General features: G+C 40.1%; 1 protein-coding gene across 1 annotated transcript in view; it reads right to left on the minus strand.

Moving 5' to 3' along the window:
• Positions 1-21,375, minus strand: part of ZBTB20 (zinc finger and BTB domain containing 20) — a 512,445-nt gene extending 491,070 nt beyond the window's left edge. The window contains exon 1 of the mRNA XM_052794817.1: positions 21,300-21,375. The gene's annotated coding sequence lies outside the window, so the exon portion shown is untranslated. The remainder of the gene's footprint in view (positions 1-21,299) is intronic.
• Between the last annotated feature and the right edge of the window lie 222 nt (positions 21,376-21,597).

Raw genomic sequence — 21,597 nt, forward strand, 5'->3', positions numbered from 1 at the left:
AACCAATGCATTTATCAGGCAGTCTGGAGTTGTAAGTTACTGAAAAGGCTGGACTTTTTCCTCAAAGCTGTGTGGCTTGTATCACGCTCCAAAGCAGCTCAGCACAAAATTTCACCCTAAGACCCAGATTCAGATGGGCCAAATTCCTGCTAAGTCCCCATGCTTAGTGTTTCTGGATATATGCCCCTAAAATCCCACAGCCAGCTAATAGAAAATATCAGGCACGGGGACTTGGGGGTGTTTAGGCCAACTGTCTCTGACTTGTGAGTATATAAAAGTGCCCGATTATGTTTCGGGGCAAACTAAATATTACAGAGATCATGGAGTAAAGAAATGGAAATGAGTAAAACATCAAACAAAGGTTTATCCTTGTTAGTCTGAGAAGCCCACTCCGAGAAAAGACTTAACTGCTGACCTCTGTATCAAACACAGAGGAAACACTAGGAAGGATGCAACCATTTTACTAGCACTAACACCACCAAAATTAAGTATAAAAGTTTCACTTTCACAAACCTTGATTATCTGTAGACCACCTCAGGGGGATTATTTTTGTGTGTAGGTGGGCAGGATTCATTGTCTTTGAAACTTTTAGTCAAAGATGTTTCTGAAGAATAAAAAACTAGATGTACTAGATGTAATAAAGAAAAGGTCTGAATATTTTTTTACTTTATATAAAGTAAGTTCTCTTAGAAGAACTAGGCAAGACTGGTTCCAATTAGTCCTTTAGTTTTAGCCTAAAGAAGAATATTTTTGGATAATCTGAACACAGTTTACTCAGCTGTTTTAAAGGACACATCTAGAGGTGCATTTCTTTTCCTGAAACATTAACTGAAATTCATTTTGTAGGGAAAAGATGAAAGAGTTTATTATTAAAAGCCAAAGAAATTAAAAGCAAAAAGTTGTATTAACTGAAAATTAAGGCTCAGTTCTTATTTTACACACAAACAGAGATAAGAGCCTTTCTTTCAATCAGACCTATCAAAAATTGGAAGATCTGGTGAGATTAGTGGTGGTGTAAGCCTGACAAAAATGAGCTTGGGCATCCTATAGACAAACAACTCTTTTATTTTGCCTGTGTTTGAACAAAAGGGTCTTTCATTACAGAACTAGAACATACAGAACAAGGTGACATAATATTTTCAAAATGATATAATGGAAACAAAGTGTACCAACTTCAATGCTACTCTTCAGTCAGGTTTTGCAACGAGCCCGAGTTAGATATTATTTTATGGTCAAAGGGCTCCTTTTCTATGACTTTCTTTGCAATTATTAGCTAGGACTATAATATTTGGTATTGCTACCAAGATGGTCTATGATTCTGTAACGAGAGATCCCCTTTGTAATATCTGTGCAATTAGGCATAATTAAGTTTGTCAGGGGAACTTCAATTTCCTGATTTTTGAGTAAATAAAGAATCAATGTTAATATTGCACTAATCAGTACTAACTAACATTTAATTTGTTTTGTTTCAAAATCAGAGGTCACATTGTGAAACCATTTGATAGTATGCAACAACAAAAAAAACCCCCAACAAAATAAACAGAAGTTGGAAATAAAGATAACTTTATATTAACTGGTACTTTGCTGTTCTAGTGTTCCATTTGTTGAGTTGTCCTGAAGCCAACAAAATACCGGTAAGAATGAGGATACAAATATGACTTAAGTACTCTCTGGTGTGGTCTTGGAATGAATTGACATTTGTTTTTACCACACTGTGATAACATCACAGATGTTATAATCATAAATGCCAGTATACCTTAAAGCTTTCTGTTTCAGAAAGAAAGGTACTGCCACTACAGCTAAATGAAGGTCTCGACTAGCTTCAGTAGACCATTTGTGGGCCACGCACCAAGAAAGAGACAAAAATCATGTCTGATATCCCACATAAATATCAAACTATACATCACGCATCCATCCAACTGAGTAAGAAAGACTGAGTTTCAATCTGGAATTTCTAGGGATTCATGTGACAGAGCTGTAACACACCACAAAAATTCACTGGGGATTATCAGATATGGGCTTATGGGGGGGAAATTGGGAGTGCCCTGTTAAAAGCTACCTGGTGGAACACATCTATTCTCAGTCACAAGAGCTGGGACTGGCTGTTCAGGCACCGCACCCAGCTCACGCGTGCATCTAGTGCTGATAATCATTCACAGTTTAAAAATAGGTATGAGAAAGGTAGTCACAGGGTTATAATGAATAGAATTTATGGGGCATTACTCTCCCAAACTGCTGTTTCAATCTAAACACTACTCTGGGCTTGAGGTATCAAAACGTGACAACAATGCTCAAGGTCTCCATAGCAGGAGTATCTCTTTTCTTTTCCTGCCTTATTTCTTGAAAAGCAGTAAAATGGTAAAGAGTTTTAACATTTAAATTATTGTCAATAGTCTTCAGAGTCAACACTGCATCAAACATCCAAGACTTCTTGTATTAGGAGGCTGACTGCAAATAACCAAGTGTCAGCTCACATCTAGTGCAGTCTTTAATTAGAACCTCACAGTCAAGCAGGCTACAAGCTTTTTACTTCCTAAATTAAAGCTGTAATTTTGGAGCACAAGTAGTCAACCACCGGGGAAAAAGCACCAGCTTACCATACTGCTGAAAGTCAGATCAATCTGACCCCTGTCTCAAAATATGAAGGACACAAAATTATATCATTTTCTGGAGAAGCCACAACATAACAATTTTTATGAGTTTTTGGTGTTAGGTACTTAATGATGTTGGAAGTTCTTTGGGATTACTTTACAGGCTACTCCTCCGAGAAAAGAAAAGTTATGTGCAAGACAAATGAAACCAAAAAATTGACTTACAGGCTCTCAGTACTATCCACAGGTCTCAAAGCTCAAGATTATCCATCCCTATCTACAGCAAGAGCTCCCTTTCAGAGGAACAAGAACATTTGCTTCACAATAGCTCAAAGGTGTTCAAATCCCTACAAGATACTAACACTATATTCCATCCATTTTAATGGAAAATAGATGTCCAAATTCCCAAAGACAGCCCTTTTACCACTGGGCCCAAAGGAACAGATTACATGAAAATATCTTTTTATCACAAGAGAAGACAGGGAAAAAAAATTCCAATTAAAATTGATGGAATTGATCAAAGAATGAAAGCCATCAAGGAACAGAGAGGCAAAACAGGGAATAAAATAAGGGAAAAGTGCATAAAGTTATCTCATTCCTCTCTAGGAATATAAAAAAACCTTCCTACAAGAGTAGAAGAAGATATTTGCAGTTTGTTTTCTAACAGCTAAAAGAAGTGTAGATTAAACACTAGGAAGCATGTTGAAAATTGTGGCAAAGGCAGACCATAAAGTTGGAGGTAAAACACTGTAACTTGAATTACTCCATTATCATAACTAAATGGCCAGGAAGCACTCCAGTGTTTTAGGAGTAGCCGTAAGCACCCCTAACTTCATGGATTTGAGTTTGAACTGAAGTCCTTTCAGCTCCAAAAAAATTCCTAGCCAATACTGCTTGGGCTAAAAAAGAATTTCCTATAGCTCCAGTCTTTAGGCTTATCATAGATACCTGCATATGTCTGGGAAGAGCTGTTGATTGTGGCATGTAATAAAAAAATTACATTAAAAACCATGGCTGCTTTGCAGCTTTAACCCCGCTCCTCTTAGTGTACCTTCACACTCCAAGTCCCTCCTGCTAACTAGCCTTTCAGTACTCGGTTGTCTCACGTGCACTCAAGACTACATCAAGCCCTGGGAATTTCTGAGCAGAGCTCTGGACCTACGACCATCCCTGTGAAGACAAAGAAGCACTCAGTGGATGAAGAGGAAACCATCCCACACAGTTACTATCCCACACATTCTCCCGCTGTGGCCAGGCTCTCAACCCACAGAAAGCTTCTTGGGACTTCCCGAAGTACCTGATATTCCTTCTCACTCTTAAAGCAGTATGTGTACCCCCCTCTTTGAGAAAATGTCAATAAACAATTCAAATGAAGTTTTACTTTTGAAACTGATAGCTAGATTTTCACTTAACAGCACTACATTTAAGACCACACAGAGGGGGTAATACTGGCACATAGACACATACTACTTTACAGCCATGAGAGAGATTGAAAAAAAAAAAAAAAAAAAGCAATGCAGGAAAAAGAAAAAGCAGTAAGCTGTAGAGGACCATTAAATATGCCAATGACAAATATGAACAAAAGCAGCACAAATTGTATGGTACTGGTAAATTAGCATATTTCTCTCTTCAGCAACTGGAAGCATTAGAGGAACGCTGGCTTTTAGAGAGGCGCTCCTCATGCCCTCTGCTTTAAACACCAAACCAAAACTCACACCGATGTGATGGATGAGAGAGAGCCCAGACAGACAAATCTACAGGTTGCTTCAAAAGCAGAAATATATTCGACCCAAGACATCAGGTCTGCATCTACTATACCACAAGTTACAGCAGACCCCCCCTCGGTCCCTCACAATGGTCCCAGCAGAGATGTTATTGCATTTTGCTGCTGTAGCTTCTATCTAGTTTGGCCAAGAGTCCATGAGTCATGATACCTATATTTACAATGTCAGATACAGGAACAATCCAGTGGCATTTTTCTATTAGTGCTGACTATGCAGGATCTGCCACTTAGAAACATTTACATGAAAATAACAAAGAGTAGGAGCATGTGATGCTTGAAAAATTAGGCTCCAATTTCAATCTGTAAATGAAAAATGTAAACATTCTAAAACTTAATAGGGAATTGACAAGAGTACAATGATTTCTGTCCCTCGTAAAAGACAGCAAAAAATGTACACTTTTGCCTACCTACTTACACAGGGAATAAGCAATGCTTTCAGAGCCTGATGAGAGAGATGCTGCTAGTTGATGGAATCATTTGTCCTCAGATACTAAAAAGAAAGTAATAAATGGAACGAGTTTTGAACATGAGCTTACAATATTTTTTGGACCTAAAAACTGCCATTAAGTAGCCTGAGTATTCTGCGACAAGGGTCTAACAAAAGCTATCTCTCAGGTTTCAATCCTAACTATTAAATCCAGACAGCAGGTTTCTTGCTCTACTGTTAATATTAAAGATACCAGTGTTACAAACTGGAGCTTAATGGTTAACGCGCATAAGAATATTCATTTATTTGACTTCAAAAGAAGTTGAAGAAAGCAACAGGAAACAAGTGCATGCATGTACCAAACTAATACAAAACCCAACATAATTCTTTAACAGTATAGTGTAGGCATTGTCAAAAATTGTTCAAGAAGTTAGGATGAATTCACATCCATCTCAAAAAGTGCAGACAATTCATTTCTGCAGACCCTTCAAGATGAGATGTTCTTTTAAGTGAAACTACTGAAGCAGAACTCTGATGAGTTTGATGATCCTGAAAGTGAGATGTTTTTAGTGCTATCATTATAATTATTAAACGTAGCTGCAATGACAATTTAAATCTGTGTTCCAAACCTCCCAGATGCTCTTCAACATTAGACACCTTTGTGTCTTGAAGACCCAGAAATAAGCTTACTAGTTGATTATGCTATAAAGAAAAGCTCTGCTTAACAAGACAGATGCAACCTTATTTTATCTTAATGATATTGCCTTCAATGGAACACAAAAGGAGCAATTGATAGCAATGATTGAAACATTTCTTTTAGCCGCTTGTAAATTCAGCTGTCCACTACAAGAATCTCCAAGTGAAGAAATGGGGAAAAATAAAAGAAAAAGTAACAGCATTGAACAGTGACATCGGTGCAGGTTGGCTAGGTGAGCATGACAAATGACCTCCTAATGGCCACAAGCATACAGACAATGAAATGTATATCCTAGTATGCTGCTATTAATTCTGTCCCAAAATGAAAACCACAAATATTGGTGCAGTGTCACTGGAGACACCATCCAAGAACAAAGAGAAAAACATGAGAAAAATGTCTTTACTATTTGGTTAGACAACAAAAACAAAATTGAAACAAGAACGTTTAAAACGATTTCTTCTGCTTCTGATATACAGCTGCTCAGTGCTGTATTTCAACCACACCGAATGAAAACGTAACAACCAAACTCTCCCAAAACTGTACTGCAGAGCCTAAAGACAAAAATCACTCCACTATCACCAGTAGCCTGGCTAACTCGAGTGAAAAAGGAAGACTGATGTCCCTGGTTCCCAGAGACACTTGTGTTCCTCTCAGGAACACGTGCCTCTACGTTTGCATCAACAAGTGTCTTGAAATTTGCACTGAGAACAAGAAGGACTTTGATCAAAAAATAGCACACATTTTACTCTGCAAGGAACTTTACAGAGAGGTACTAAATTTACAAAAGCAGTTGAAGGAGGTTTCAGAGGGACTTGACAGATTACAGGCTGATGACACTACCGTTACAGCCTCAGTGGAAATGTGGTTTGATCTAATTAACAACAAAGAACTAGAACCACTGAAGAACAAAATTAAAAAATTATTCAAAGACACTTGGAAGCTTTCCATTTCATAGCCACCAGGACAGATTCCAAACACAGACGGATGGGATTAAACCCAGTATAGGATGTCGAGGTTGGGACAGGCACAGAACATATTCCAGACACCTCAAATCTTCCCAGTTTAAAAATTGAAGGTCCATATTTTTGCCCTAAATATGTAATTACAAAATGGATTTGATTGAACACAATTAATTTAATCATGCAGGTGGAAAATACAGATGTTAAATTAGGGCAGACAAGATGGCTGAACTTAGAAATGCTGGATTTTAGAACAGATGCATTGCTGTCCAGCCAACTCAGCATCACTTTTCACACATTTTTAGTTTATTCATATTGCTTTGATTGAAACTGTGTAACAGCGTAGGTGCTAAAATCAAAGAATCTGGTGAAGTGCACTGATATGCAGAGTTAGATATAAAGCCTCACAGACCTAACTTTTTTCACGGACTCCGGAGACCATGAGGATGTTCTTTTTTTTTAATTACAGAATCACAAGCTTTACATTCTAGATAATGTGTCGTTTTGTGTTTAAGGAATAAATATGCCCGTAAAACAGATTGCATCACATGCATGCACTGTTTCAGTGGATAAAATACTACATTTGAGTGTTTTTTCCAAGAGGCTTTTGCAGAAATAACCAAAAAAGTCACGCCGGGGAGAAAAATTCAACCCTGATATGTTGGCTGCTGTTTCCACATACAAATTTTCTCTCCACACCCAACAGAGAACACATACCTTAGCTGAACAATTGTGAGCATATGTTAGCTATGCCAATATCCTGTGGAAAGTAACAAAAGCCTTTAACTTATTTTTAACTGAGAGAAGTGCATAACTAAGAAAGTTTGTGCTTTAGAATTTCAAGTCAGATTTGGGATTACTGTATTTCCCTCTTTGGGAAGTTGTATGATTACCAATCTTATAATTAAAAAAGTAAAAGTTAATGAGGAAACATGTTAACGTCAGATGATTTACGTGCCTATTAATATTACAAGTGTATTGGGAAAAAAAAAAGGGGGGAAAAGGAAAAACCCGTTGTGTAATCCAGTTCTGATGAAATACCGGACAATTTTGAGACTGATAAAGTGAGTCACTGCCAACTGACTCAGCATGACAACAGGAGTTCATTGTTGCCTTCGGACCGAAGGAAGCAAGCAGCCAGTTGGTTCAAACTGGATTTGTTCTTTCACTAAAATGTGATATTTCCACCATCTTCTTGTTCTCCTTTTGCATCTTCCATCAGACCCTCTAGTGTCTCCAGTACATACTGCATTTATTAAGCCCTGCACTATTCAGCTAGCATCGGATACAACACACATTAAGCCCTCAGATGCAGCACGTTACAAAATTAACTTAAAAGGCTGGAATACAGCTCCATTTTTAAGTCCCAGTATATTTATATTTCACATATGGTTTTCGCTAGGCTATTCACAGGGGGGACTATAAAGCATCTCAACATGTGAGGTACTCTTGTAAACTCCACTATGTCCTCAGTTGCACTTACTGTCCTCAGGCATGGGGGATGTTGTACTGCAAGTATTAATATGGATATACGTGCCGCTTGTTACATCCACATCTCCCCCTCCCTGCTTGTAGGTTTGGCAACAGCAGGATGGCTGAATTCAGCTCAAAAACTGGAATTCCTGTTAGTCTCCAAGGCTTTCCAAAGATTGCCTTCTGCTAATCACTGCAACTTCCCCCAGCACCCTCCGAAGTTAACAAAACAAGGAGAGCTCAGCAGCTCCCGTGGGACTTGGGACCCTTCAGAATCTGGGCAACAGAACTAAACAAAATATACTGCCCCCATCCTTGAGATCTCTCAGGACTGGAGCTATATGAGAAGGGTTTTTAAAAATATTGTAATAGGGTGGATTTATACTGTTAATACACAGGACTGACCAAGAGGAAGGTTCACCTGTTGCATAACATTGTATAAAGTGTACAGAGTAATGTTACAAAATCTGGTTTGCGGCTCTTTTCCTTCAATACGCTCAAATCTCAGTCTCATCATTCATTATTTTCTGCTTTTCTCATTAAAGCTGCTTCTCCTGAAGTCTGTCAGAAATTTGAAAATCCCCTTTTTTCCAAAAGAGATTATTAGAGTCTTAAAAGTTTACTGATTTAACTGCAGCTTACGAGAGAATCCTGGAAATAAAATTAAATTATTTCTGAGAAGAAACAAGCAACAAGAAAGGTCCATACTTGCTCAAGCAGCTGAAGCATCCCCAGCCATTATAACTTTTTAAAAAGCATATTTTGCCAAAAGGAACTATGCCACATCAAAAATTATCATGCTAGGAGAAGGAAACTCCTCACAACTGAAGGACAAGATTGGTAATCAACAAACTGGCTTATATTCGTGGTAACTTCGCAGGTGACTTCAACTAAGTCCGTCAACATCTCTAAATCTGAGTTTATCCATCAGTGCAAGAGGCTACTAATGCTTCCCTATTTCAGGAGGGTGTCTTAAAGCTTAATTAATTGATGTTCATAAAGAACTCGGATTCTCAGATGAGAGGCATCAGAGAACACCAAAGTATTATTAATCTCAGGTGCCAGAAAATTATCCCTGCTCTTGCATGAAACAGCTCTGAAATATTTGTAATTTCTATGGTAGCAATATCCCCAGTTCAGTTCGCAAATGATGAGAGTTATCCAAGTAAAATAAATGTCTGGTCATCAGAGTAAACAAAGACATCATTTTACAAGTCCAATCTAAATTGTAGAGATAATCAATATGAGAATAGCAGTGCCCACAATGAAACCTGTATTAATTATGAAGAGAGTTTATGAAAGAAATTAATCATTATTATGGAGTTCGCTGTAGGAATTTAATAGCATGAGCCAATTCTACATGACTCTTATGATGCTTGAGGTCAAATATGCTGAGTTCGAAATAAACTTTAATCTACTCTGAACTAACTTTGTATAAAAAAAGAAAGCTTCTCATAAGTTCCACAGTACTGCCCAAAATAACAAATCTACTCTACCCCATAAGTGCGTGTGGTCTGATATGCCATCCTGAAAATAGATTCTAATGTCTCTCTTCCCTCTCCCTTTTTTTTGTTTAAATTAGTGCTATAAGAAAATTATATACACTGATTATAAGAGAAAATTAGATATGGGAGATAACAAATATATTTTTAAGCTTACTTTGTTGTTTTTTTTTTTTTTCCTTAAGTAACCACCCTTCCAAAATAAACGCAGCAATGTTTATGGAAATAAAGAAACAAATTATAACAATTTTAGGTAGCATACCGCAGTCAAATAAATACCATTTTCTAATAAAACAAACTGGGAGAAACCCTAATAGAACTTAACCCATAGTAACCAAAAGAAAAACTCAAGAGACTTCCTGTTCCAAAATCAGAGCTGTTCTTGAGAGCTAGAGATTCATATCCATCGGTCAACTTCAGTATTAATCAATGAATCCTTTTTGTAAGATTATGAATTCTCAGGGGAGAGGCTGTGACTGGAAGTGTTGGGAGAAGCTATGACTGGAAGTGTTGAAAATGCTCAATGTTGGCTTAATTCCATCTCCAGTCAAGTCCTGGTTGTCTTCAAAGGGAGAAGAGCTAGACTGATGCTGAGAGGTTTTGAAAAGCCTACCCTTTGTATTTACTTGCTTTTGTGAAGTACTTCTTAAAACAAATAAAAGCAGGAAGATGTAAGTAATGAGCCTATCATACCTCTGAGGTCCACGCATGGCAAGAACTCCACGGGTCAGAAGTGGACAGAGAATTCTTGAGGAGGTTCTTGTTTGGGGTACTTCTGAGCCTGTGTGTGTTCGTGAGAGGAAGGAAGGTAAGCCACTGGGATGCAGCCAAGTCAAAAAGGTTGGCTACCCCTGCAAGTGCAGAGAGAGGTGCCGCAGAAATAGTATCTTCTTGCTTTTGCAAAATACGGGATTAGCCATTTTGGAGACTACTAATAATGTATGCGAAGCTTACAATACTGTCAGTAACAATTAGGTATGCAAAAGGAAGAATGAACGTGTAAAATTTTACAAGAACAAACGGTCTCCAATTAAAAAAGTCCAAAAGAGCTCAATCTGAATATTTTTCTGAGCTTCCTTTGTTGATGCCGTAGGATTTCTTTGTAGTTGTACAATTCTGCAAGCTAAAATTCTCTTGGCAACTACAGACTTCCTTACTTCTGATCTCATCACACACAGATGGCTCAGGCTTGTAAAATATTATTAGGGGACGTGTTGGAGTGGCCTGAACATGGGTCACTCCAGCAGCGTAATCTGACTCTAACAATTTCTCTGGACTTGTATAACCTTGAGTTCTGCCATTGTTTCCCAAACTGCAAAATGGGAAGAGAGTCTACCTCCTCATGAAGTGATGAGAACGTGATTTAATATACGTACAATTCTATAAAAAAGGAAAAGCGTTACTGCTATTTGGGGAGAGTAAGACAGGGTCATGTGGCCTTCAGTTTTACTCTCTTCTCTGAAACAAACACCGACACAGATATAAATAGTGCCTGCAGAAAAGCAAGGGGTGAACTTCTGCTTGTTTTTTTAAACAGTTTGTAGCTTTTGCATGTAAAGTCTGTTTAGAAGAGATTGGAATAGTTTAATAATTAAACCAAAAATCTTTAGTTCTAAAAGTATTAACATTTACCAGAGTAGATTTTTTTTCAGTGGTGTCATAAATTCACAGTATTTACCCACCAGTTCTGGTTTTCATAACAAGACTGTGGTTTTTATTTTGATCACTGGTTAATTTATTGCTGCAGCACATCATTTTGCTTTTCTTTTGGAGGTTCTGAGGAAAAGTAATTCTTTACAGACACTGTTCAGATGGTATTTTTCAATTAAAAACACTTAAAGCAGAAAGGGACGGTTGTCTGGTGGGGGACTGAAGATCAGAGTTCAATGCTTGGCTCTACAATAGACTCCCTGGGGAAATTTTCAAAGGCACAAATGGCAGGTTGGCACATCACTCCCATACTTGCTTTAGTGGGAGGTAGTTGCCTCTGAAAACTGCTCTTTCCTTTCCCTGGATTATCCCGATCAAGTCACTAAATCTTTCTGTATCTCGGTCTGCAACCGCTATAGTGGGAATTCTAATATTTTGTTTCCTTCACCTTTTGCCTGACTTGCCTATTTAACTATAAGCTTCCTGAGACAGCGCCTCTGTTTTACAGTATGTAAAATAACCTGCACCAGTGGACAGGGCACTGGTCTCATCTGGGACTCCTAGTTTCTGTTAGAATACATGCATGCAAATAACGTTAATACTAATTGGGAATCTGGAGAGTATTAATTTAAACTGTTTTCCCAAAGCCCATTGTGCTTTCCAGGAGCAGTACTGCATTGGTAAAAAGCGCCAGATTACCAGCCGAAGAGAATGGCATCCACAGAACAGGTACAGGACAGCACCATGGGGTAAATGTCTCCCACGTGGCACCACAAAGATGACCCATTCATTGAAAAGGGGGATTATTAACCCTCTTCATCTCAATCTCTGATTTCTGGTTACTTCAGGCCAACCTGTTCCATTTTAGTCTACATTCTTTGACTGAAATGTTACATTTTACTAAAACAAAAAGCGAAGCCTAAACAACAAATGTCCATGAGGCCTTTCAGAAAACAAATTGTGAACCTGAGTATGCATTTGCACCACGAGAGTACAAGTACTCAGCCGCTGTGGTAACACAAACAGTTCTGTCTTATTTATCTTGCAAATCAGGACTAGGCAAGACAATTTTTATTTTCAAACCACAAAGGTAAAATTCTCAAAAATATGACATGTGGAACTACTTAAAGGGCAAGAATGACAATATAGTGAATAAAAGTGCATGACAAGTAAATTCAAGGAAATATTGATCTGTATTTGTTTATCCAAAAAGTGGAGCGCCCCACAGAATTATTCAAATAAAACTGATAATTATTTTTTCTACTCTACTGAACTTATATGCACTGTGACCAGGAGTAAAGATAAAAAACAATTCCTATTCCATGCACACTCATTAATTACCTACTACCCTACCAGGAATTACCGAGTTTGCCAAATGAGATGAGGATAGGGCTTATTGTATTCCAGAACACCACCACTGAGTGATGATGTCTTTCAGATACCACTAGCAGTTAAACTAGGCTTTTTACCTTTGTCCTATTGCATAAATTATTCTCTAAGCCGTTCATCTTTCTCAACGGTATCTTTATGGCTATAACCAAGATCCTAAGTTTTGTGGGCAAATTTTTTTCCTCAAGTTAATTCAGCTAAAGCCTGCAGCATTACAGTAGGAATTATTTTTTATATAATATATTCATAAGACTAATGCATATCTTTATGTGCTAGGCACATCCTCCGTTTCTTCTTGCATCATCCAGTTTGTAGCATCTATGCAATCAGCCCAGTATGCAATACAAGACAGAATTCCTACAGCAGATGTAAATAATTCAAGAAAGTTTGTAAGTCCTCAGGGAGATTTAGTCACAGATCACCTGTTCACAGAGTTTAAAGAGATGTCAGAAGAGTGCCAGGATTATTACAGACCAACAATTGGAAAGGTTATAACAAAATATCAGTATTATTACAACATGGAACTGAAACTGGCTTTGATTTTGGATAAATTAACAAACTTCAAAGGGATTGGTTTAAATCTGCCAGTGGAGGAATGTTGTTTGATTGCATCATGTACTGGGATGCTGCTGCAGTCGGATCCAGAAAGAATGACGCATCACAGTCTGACACGGCTCTGATAATAGATAAGTAAACCGTAGGATTGCCAAATGAAGAGGTCAAAAAAAAAAAAAAAATCCCAACAAAAACAAAAGAGCTGATAAAGCAAATTACACCAACAGAATCTGCAGTGCAACACGAACAAAAGAAACCCAAACAAACCTCATTCCTATTACTGATGGGATGCCCCTGTATCCCACATGGCATCATTGCAAATGGATTCTGCAGATAGCGAGAGAGACACAAGCACACAGTTCTGCAGTAACAGCAGCCCGCACAGAACACAACCATTTGCCAACTGAGAAACCTTGACCTACTGGCCATGCGCCTCCATTTCTATTCTACTGATCCACTAAATCAGTCACACCTTAAGGTAGGTTCACAATCATGGGTGACAAGAGCCAAACCTCTTCTGTTCGTGACAATCCTTGTATTTTCCTCCAAAAGCAAAGTATGCTAAGGACATTTTTTATATGTCCGGAGGCCAACAGACTGTCACTTTCTTTACACAGTGTACCACACACATCTAGGACATAGAAAGGATTATTTAGAACTCTAAAGGAGACATTTATACCCAGTACATTTCCAAAATAAGGATGGCAAGTTGCTGAAATAACTTATTTAAAACTTTTTCTCAAGTACAGAGTGATAGAATTAGAGTAAAATCGTCTAGAAGGGGTTGGAAACACTTTCTCATGAAGCCTTAACCATCACTTCTAGTGACATTAACTTGAGCTACATGTCCCATCGGACAGCAAGTGTCAGCAAAGTAAATGCATTAGTTAAAGCTTAATAGTAGTTTGGTGTTCAATATCCTGAAATATTTAATATGTTTTTTCCCAAAGTAAACTGTTATTCAGTTTTAATGAAGACATTAACCTGCTTGATTTGTAAGCTCCTGTGGGAAGTCAGTCTAAAACACTGTCACAAGAGGTAGGCAGAAGTAACAAGAGCTGTGACAGGAAATCAAGCACATTTTAAATGTTAAAAAAGCAGCCAGAAAATGAGTCTCAATATGCTCTTGTTTTCTTTTAGTTTTGTTTATTTTTTGGTAATATGATTTCTGCCCTTTAAAAGATGCCAATTAAGGCTGGTTATAGCGTAGTCTGCACGTAACTGTGGGTATTGAAATCTATGTGAGTTTTCACCAACTATTTTGTAAACAAGAAGTGGTAGAATACAGACTCAAAAAAAAAGTTTGGGTCAGATTCTGAACTTCAAGACACTTTTCAGTTTCCAGCATTGTAGGATGACAGCTTTAAACTGGAATCCACTGTTACACTTTTAGTCACAGTTTGAATTTTCCGGACTGACTTTGGATACAGTCTATATTTCATGGGAACAGCCGGTTTTGTGAGTTTTCAGCTTGAAATGATAGTAATATAACAAGATGAGCAAAAATGGTGAGACCCCAAGCAATTAAGGTGGGTGTGTACTCTTCCTGAAATGCATATTGGTGGTTTGACAAGGGAGACAAGCTGGCTGCTTTGTTTCACAGTAGCTGCGTTTAGTTCATGCTGTCAAGTGTGGATTCTGACACTTAACAGTATTAATATTGCTATTTCTATTGATATAATTAGCACTTCTATAAATAATAGCTAAAGCTGCCATAGCTAAGTATATTACTGCAATCAGCACCATCAGGCCCTTCTTCGTTACACACCCTCCTGGAAATACAAGCTGATTTATCTCAACAAGAAGACAGCCACTGAGCAACGCTGTTGATTCTAGCGGCCCAGCTAAGAGCAGCTACCACCATGTGCAAGACTCTCCTAAACAACTAGTTTGTATGTGTGAGACTAAAGTTTCTCACCAGTCTTGCACCTGCCAATGTTTGAATGCTATAAATAGGGACTCTTCTTTTCAGCCACACGATAAAAAAAACCTCGCATTGAGTTCAGCGGGTGTTATTCATACACTACAATGGGGAGAAGTCCTATGAATGTTTTGGAGAGAAACTGGACCCAACCTTTAAATTCTAACTAAATAGCACAAAGATTTTATTTATTTACTTTACAACTATGAAACAGGAAATTGCTTAGCAAAACAGATATTGCTTCTTCTACAGAAGAGTAGCACCTGCTATTTCAATCCCTAATTTCATTCTGTTACACTTAAAAATACTGAAGAACGACAACTTTTCTAGTGGCCCAAACATCAAACTTCAGGCACTCCCAATCTGTTTCAAAGACCTTTGCCCTTGTTTCACTGTGCCTAAAAGTCGTAACTTCTACATGAGTTTTGAGAGTGTTCAGTATCTAACTTGAGATAGTTATGCTTAATGACTGCAACTTATAACTAGCATCAGTGGGAGAGGGAAATGTACAGAACTAGTAGTGCTGGTGGAGAAAAGAAAGCCTCAGGGTCTCAAAAAATGCATGCAAAACTATAAGCAGTTAAAAAATATCTCCAGTTTTTGAAACAGTGCGTATTTTCTGCTTTCTTCATCTTCCATAAAGTGATGTGGGTAAACACCACACAAAGATTTTCTGAAGGCCAATATTTACAGTGTCTGGAAATAGAAAGCGTTACGTATAAGAAAAGCAGCCTAGATTTCTGACCGTTGTTTGTCACAAAAATGCTTTAAAAGTTTTAAGTTCTCAAGCTTTAGTCAAATGGATGTGCTAAAGGTCGTATGGGGAATTAAGTCATTTGTGCGTATAATTAGTATTGGGTGTGAGACAGGCACATTTTTGAATCCTGTAAGTTCTTCCAGAAATGCTACTTGCTAGCTGCAGTATTTGAACACTTAAAACAGTAAAGAGGATACTACAATTCCAAAGAACCTTTCGACTCCTGTACTACCAATACAGCTCACTTTGTATGAGGCCAAAGCACTCACACAGCACTATGTCTTTCAGTAGTATCAATGCCAAAATCATTCCTGTATAATTCCACTGATGTCACTTCGGTTATTTCAAAGAGGAAATTCATGTCTAAGCCACGTTCTGTTTTCTGATGCAAACCCAGAATAACTACACCAAGTTTATGAAGTGACTGACACTGGCATTTATTGTCAAACCAAATAGCCAATGGAATAATTGGCACCTGCCATTTGAAATTATTACTTGAGAAATTATATACAACCATAACAGCAGCATTTCAGAATTCTCTGTGTACATACCTTTGCAGGTATTTGCGATGACAGCACTTGGTATTATTCCCGTTATACAGATAGGAAACAAAGACTGAGCAATTTTCCCTGAAGTCAAATATGCTATTCGTGGCAGAGCAGAGCGCTTCACGAGTCCCAAGTCTTAAGCCAGGAACCAAACCCAGTGAACAAGTGCTCAGTCCTCAGTATGCTTCCGTGAAAATATAAGAAGCAATAACTGGGTTGGACCCCATATTTGAAGAAAAAAATAAGGAAAGATGATAAATAATTATTTCTTTGAATAAGCAGTAGAAGAATCAGACCTAGAACTTTCCCTGGTATTACGAGAAAATTTGATTACAAAGTGTTGTATTTTGGTATTCCTTGAGGCACCTTTCATGAATACCTGGGAAAATCAGAGTAGAATCTGAGATCCACTGATACCGGTAAGCACAAAATAATCTACATCCTGAAATTTGTTTTTTTTATTCTGCTCACCCCGCTCAGGCCACAAAGTATGGGACTTCACAAAGCAATACAGACCTTCCAAAATCACTTCTGGTTGTGAAAACCTGTCAATGGCAAGTATTTTCTTTTGCTTCAGAAATGCCCAATGATTCATCTCAGTATATACTGCTCATGAAAATTAAAGAACTGAATTTTGTTTTGTTTGTGTTGCTCTGATACCCAAGATCAAGGGTCAGCATGACTATGGAAGGGTAAACAAACAAAGTTTACTAAAAGCTGCCAATTTGACACACTATATTGTTTTTGTTTTGTTTTTCCATATCGTAATGATTTGTGCACACTTTCTGCAATAGCTGGCCTCTTCAGAGAGCTTGAACTGCTGGTAAGATTTCCTGGGCTATTATGTATGTAATTACAGATGAATTCTGCTTACTTAACATTAATTTGGTACTTTGAACAAATTAAAAATAATTATTTTTCCCCATAGCATCTTCTACATCGATATCTGCAGTCACTCTGGGATCTTAATGAGCTAAACTTTGTAAGTTCTGTCCGTAGTTGACGAGGGGACAGCCTTTTCCTTCACGATACACATGCAATCATTTGGGAACAGTTTGCAAATCTAAAATCCCACCTCGCTTGAAGGGATTTACAGCCTCACATGACAAACTATACTGAACAATACTGAGGCCCTGTGAAAAATAAACAGAAAGAACACATTTATTTTCTAATTCCAAGATGGAAATAGTAAGTCTTGAGGGCCACCTGGAATTTGACCAAGGTTACCCAGCAAGGATCAAATCCTATTTGTCTTAGGCAGGCAGTCCTGCTAAAATCAAATAAGCTTACAGCACAGATCAGTATACTAGGGCTATGGTTTAACCTCTGAGGCATGCTATAAATCCTGTACCATAAAATAGGTGCTATGGATTAATTTCTAATCCCAAATTATAACTCCTCATTGAAGAGCTGAAAACCCAATTCCCCTCACAGATGTAAATAACAAGGATAGAACCATGCTGAGATCTTTTAAGACTTTACTTTTAAAACATCGAACAAAATATTTTCCAGGATACTCAGTTAGTGCAGTGACAATTAAACCACACTGTTTGAGGTAACAGAACAAATCATACACTATGACACAGCATCTTTTTTTTTTTTAAATCTGCCTGCATACCTAGTCACTAATTTACCCAATAAATTAATTCCACAAGTGGCTCTCCGAGTCATCAGTTTGAATTATCAAGTTTCTGCTGTATTTCCAAAACAATGCCAGGCATGCATGTGCGTAGGAGGGATGGGACAATGAAGCCAATAGGTGCAGCTGTGGCCTGGGAGGCAGAAGGTCTGTTCAAACTCTGTCACTGACTGCTCTTTGACATGGGGAAGTCATTTCAGTGCTGTTTAATTCAGGGTCTTTCTAGCATATAATATTTTAGAAATGAAGTCACTCCCCAAACATTTGGAAGGCAGAGATGAGCCCTCATGAACTTTATGAAATCTTTTCCCCTCAAAATCAGAAACACGGGGTGGGGGGAGGGAGGGGGGGAGGAAGGGGTGTGTGCATGCCGGTCTGTTTGGATTTTTTGCCTTCATATCTTCCCCATGTGCAAAACAGAAAAAATTTCAACCTTCACAAAGCATCTTTATGCAAGTACAGGTGAAAGACAACCTCTGTAAATTCGGACTATTGAATGAGCTAGCTGGTATCTTGCACATCTGGCATCACCGTCGCACGGGATGTGAACTGCTCTCCTCTTAGTCTGAATGCTAGCGACCCCGATTTTAAAGCAGGGGTTTTAGGATTCCATTCCTAACATTACAACGTAGTAACAGCAACCATGAAATCCTTGGCCAGAAGGATTTTTCTTTTTCTTATTTTTTTTTTTTGTGCTAACACAACAAACAAGCTACATTTTAAGACTTAAAAACCATTTCATTTTGGAAGGCAAGGCATCCATATCTTTAACAACTGACTAGTCACAGATTCTACATGCTATCAGAAAGTTTTCTTCTGCTAGAAATGAGGATTTTTTTAAAACACCTACAGATTAAATGATGAGATTTAAAATAATGCTAAAATCTTCTGTAATGTTCTTCCTGCATTACAAATGGACTATTAAATCAGTGAAGTGCCAATCAAATGCTTTTGTACTTTGAAAGAAAGGTTTAAATAACAAAAGCAGTTTTTCAGGCCTCTCTCTCCCTCGGTAGTCAGTGTCACCTATGCACTAATTACAACATATTTACTCTCTTTTCTAGTAAAATCACAATTGAATAGATTTTTCAGAACATGATTTTTAAGAAAAGTTGCAATCAGAGCCTCGTGGATTCCGGCTCTTATTAATCCAGCCTGTCTAAGAAAAATACAACGTTGTGCAGTAAACTTCAAGATATATGACAGGATTGAATAACAGCTCTGGATTCAGTCTCCAGCTTTAAAAATCAACTCACTGCATGACCTCGGGTGAACCATTAATTAACTAGGGCCAAATCCTCTGTGGACTGAACACAATGGAACTAGCCAGTTTGTACAAGCCAAAGATCTGGCCCCAAGTTTCCAGAAGTTTTGATTCGGGCTGGCCAAATACTGGAATTTTCGTCCTATGAAAACATGTTCAGTTGTGTTTCAGGATAAGAAGCTCTCACATCCTTTGTGGAATAAAAATTCCAAGCAATTCCTTTAAAGGGGGGAAAAGAAAAAAAAAAGTGGAGGTTTCTCAGGGAAAGATTTTGTTAATGGTGCTTTCTCCCTGTAAGCAGAAAGTGGAATTGACAGAAGTCTTCAAGGCAGGTAGCCATGAACCATCGCTTTAATTTTCTGGTCAGAAAAATCTAACTTTTTTTCCAGTAAAACTGGAACTTTCCTGCAGAAAACTGCAACTTCACAAATACCACATTTTCCACTGGGGTGGGAAGGATCCTCCCAATCAGCTCCAATATTGTGTACTCATAGCATCTACTGAAGACAGCCTAGCTGCTAAAAGAGCTCTCGCCTCTGAGGTTTTTTTTATGTAAGAGAAGGATGACACTACTTTCCTATCATAGATTTATTTTTGTCTCGAGTTACTCTTTCTTGCAAAGCACCCCAAGATTCACAGACGCCAAATGATTCTGCATTTCTACAACATTAGCCCCATAATTTAAAGACATCATTTCTATATGAGAGTACATCCCAGGCATCCAGAAAGACCCAAGAAGGTGTTTGGATTTCAGGACTGTTATACAGTTGTAAATAATCACAGGTTTTAGAGATACTTTTCCCTCCTAAATAATTACTTTGATCTGAGAACCTAGCTTCAGGCTTCGCATATTAGTTCATTTTACCAGACCATGACTCTTACTTTCTTACAATTTCTCATTTGCCGTTCAGCAAAGAGGACTGCAAGACCGACAAGAGGGCATTTAACCTGAAAAATAAAGACTTAACTCGGCTACCAAAGGAAGCAAAGTCTGGCTAACACGACTGGCACCAAGGCAGCCCGTTTTCTAGTTCTCTTGCTGCAACGGCTAGCAAATTCATTCTAGCGCTGTACTCTGATTTACACATGTGAGAACACTCCCTACTGACAGGGCTAAAGAAACCCGGGTACGAGACCCTGCCATCTTGGCACAAACAGATGTCTGGCACTGGAAGGACAGGAGACTGATTGCTTTTAAAGCCACTGCTGGACCCGTGATACGAAGTATCCTGACGGCTCGCTCAGGTAGAAAGGCGCTGCCAACCTCAGCGAGGATCAACGTGCATATTTTCCCCATGAGCCCGAAGGGACGGCACAAAAAAGCAGCTGAGCTCATCGCTGTCGGAGGACGACCGACTCCTCCCCGCCCCGGCTCTCCCCCGCCGCCCCCTCATCCCGCCGCCGACCGACGCCGCGGTACCGGCCGCAACCGGCACCTTGCGGCCGCCTCCCTCCCGGGGGCTGCCGTCGAGCTGTCGTGTGTCCCCCCCCGGCCGGCCCTCGCCTTGCCGTCGCGCCCTTCACAAAAGGGCGCTGGCAACTTTTCCCAGCGGCCCGGCCAGCGGCCTTTCCGCGCGGGGAGGAGGAGGAGGAGGACCGGGGTGGGGGGGGGGGGGGGATGTGTTGGTGCCAACTCTCCCTCCGGCCGCACGCACCCTCAAGGGAGCGGCGCCGCCGCGGCGACGCGGGGTGGCTCCCCCCCCGCCTCGGAAACTTTTCCGGGACGGGAAAAAGCTCCGCGAAGCCGCGGGAGGTGTGCGTGTGCGGTGGAGGGAGGCGGTGGGTACGGAATCTCCCTCCCTCCCCTCTCTCTCCCTCTCACCCTTCCCGCCCGGTCCCGGCGGGACGCCTGAGGAGCGGGAGGGAGGGAAGGGGGGGGGGGCGGTAGGTCCCCTGGCGCGCGCCCAGCGCCTCATGGACGGCGGTTGGGACCCAACGGCTCTCGCGCGCGCGCCCGCGCGCAGCCGGGCAAACCGCTGCGCCCGTCCCGGCGCCCCGAGAACAACCGGCTCTCGCACCCCCCCCCCCTCCCGGCAACGCCGTCGCCCGCCTGACGGTACGGACCGGCCGGCCCACCCCCTGGTAGGCGGTGCCCCGCCGGCGGCCCCGCCCCTAACCCCCCGCTGACCCCGGAAACGCGGTACCTCTCTCATCTTCTCCCTTCCCTTCGCGCAGCAGCTCGACACTTTCACAGGCAGCCGCCGCCGCCTCGCCGGCCCCCTCATTGGCCCCCGGCCCCCCCGCCCCGCCGGCCGGCCCCCATTGGCTCACAGCCCCGCCACTCCCGGGCGAGCCGCGCCCCCTCCGCCGCTGCCTGCGCCCGCCCCCCCTCACGACTCATGGCTAATTTTCTATAGGCGAAGCCGGGCTCCCCGGCCCGCTACGCGCCCCTCCTATTGGAAGGCGCAAGTGTTGGTCACACGGATGGCGCCTCTCATTGGC

The sequence above is a fragment of the Harpia harpyja genome, chromosome 8, assembly GCF_026419915.1.
Source record: "Harpia harpyja isolate bHarHar1 chromosome 8, bHarHar1 primary haplotype, whole genome shotgun sequence".
Taxonomy (NCBI): domain Eukaryota; kingdom Metazoa; phylum Chordata; class Aves; order Accipitriformes; family Accipitridae; genus Harpia; species Harpia harpyja.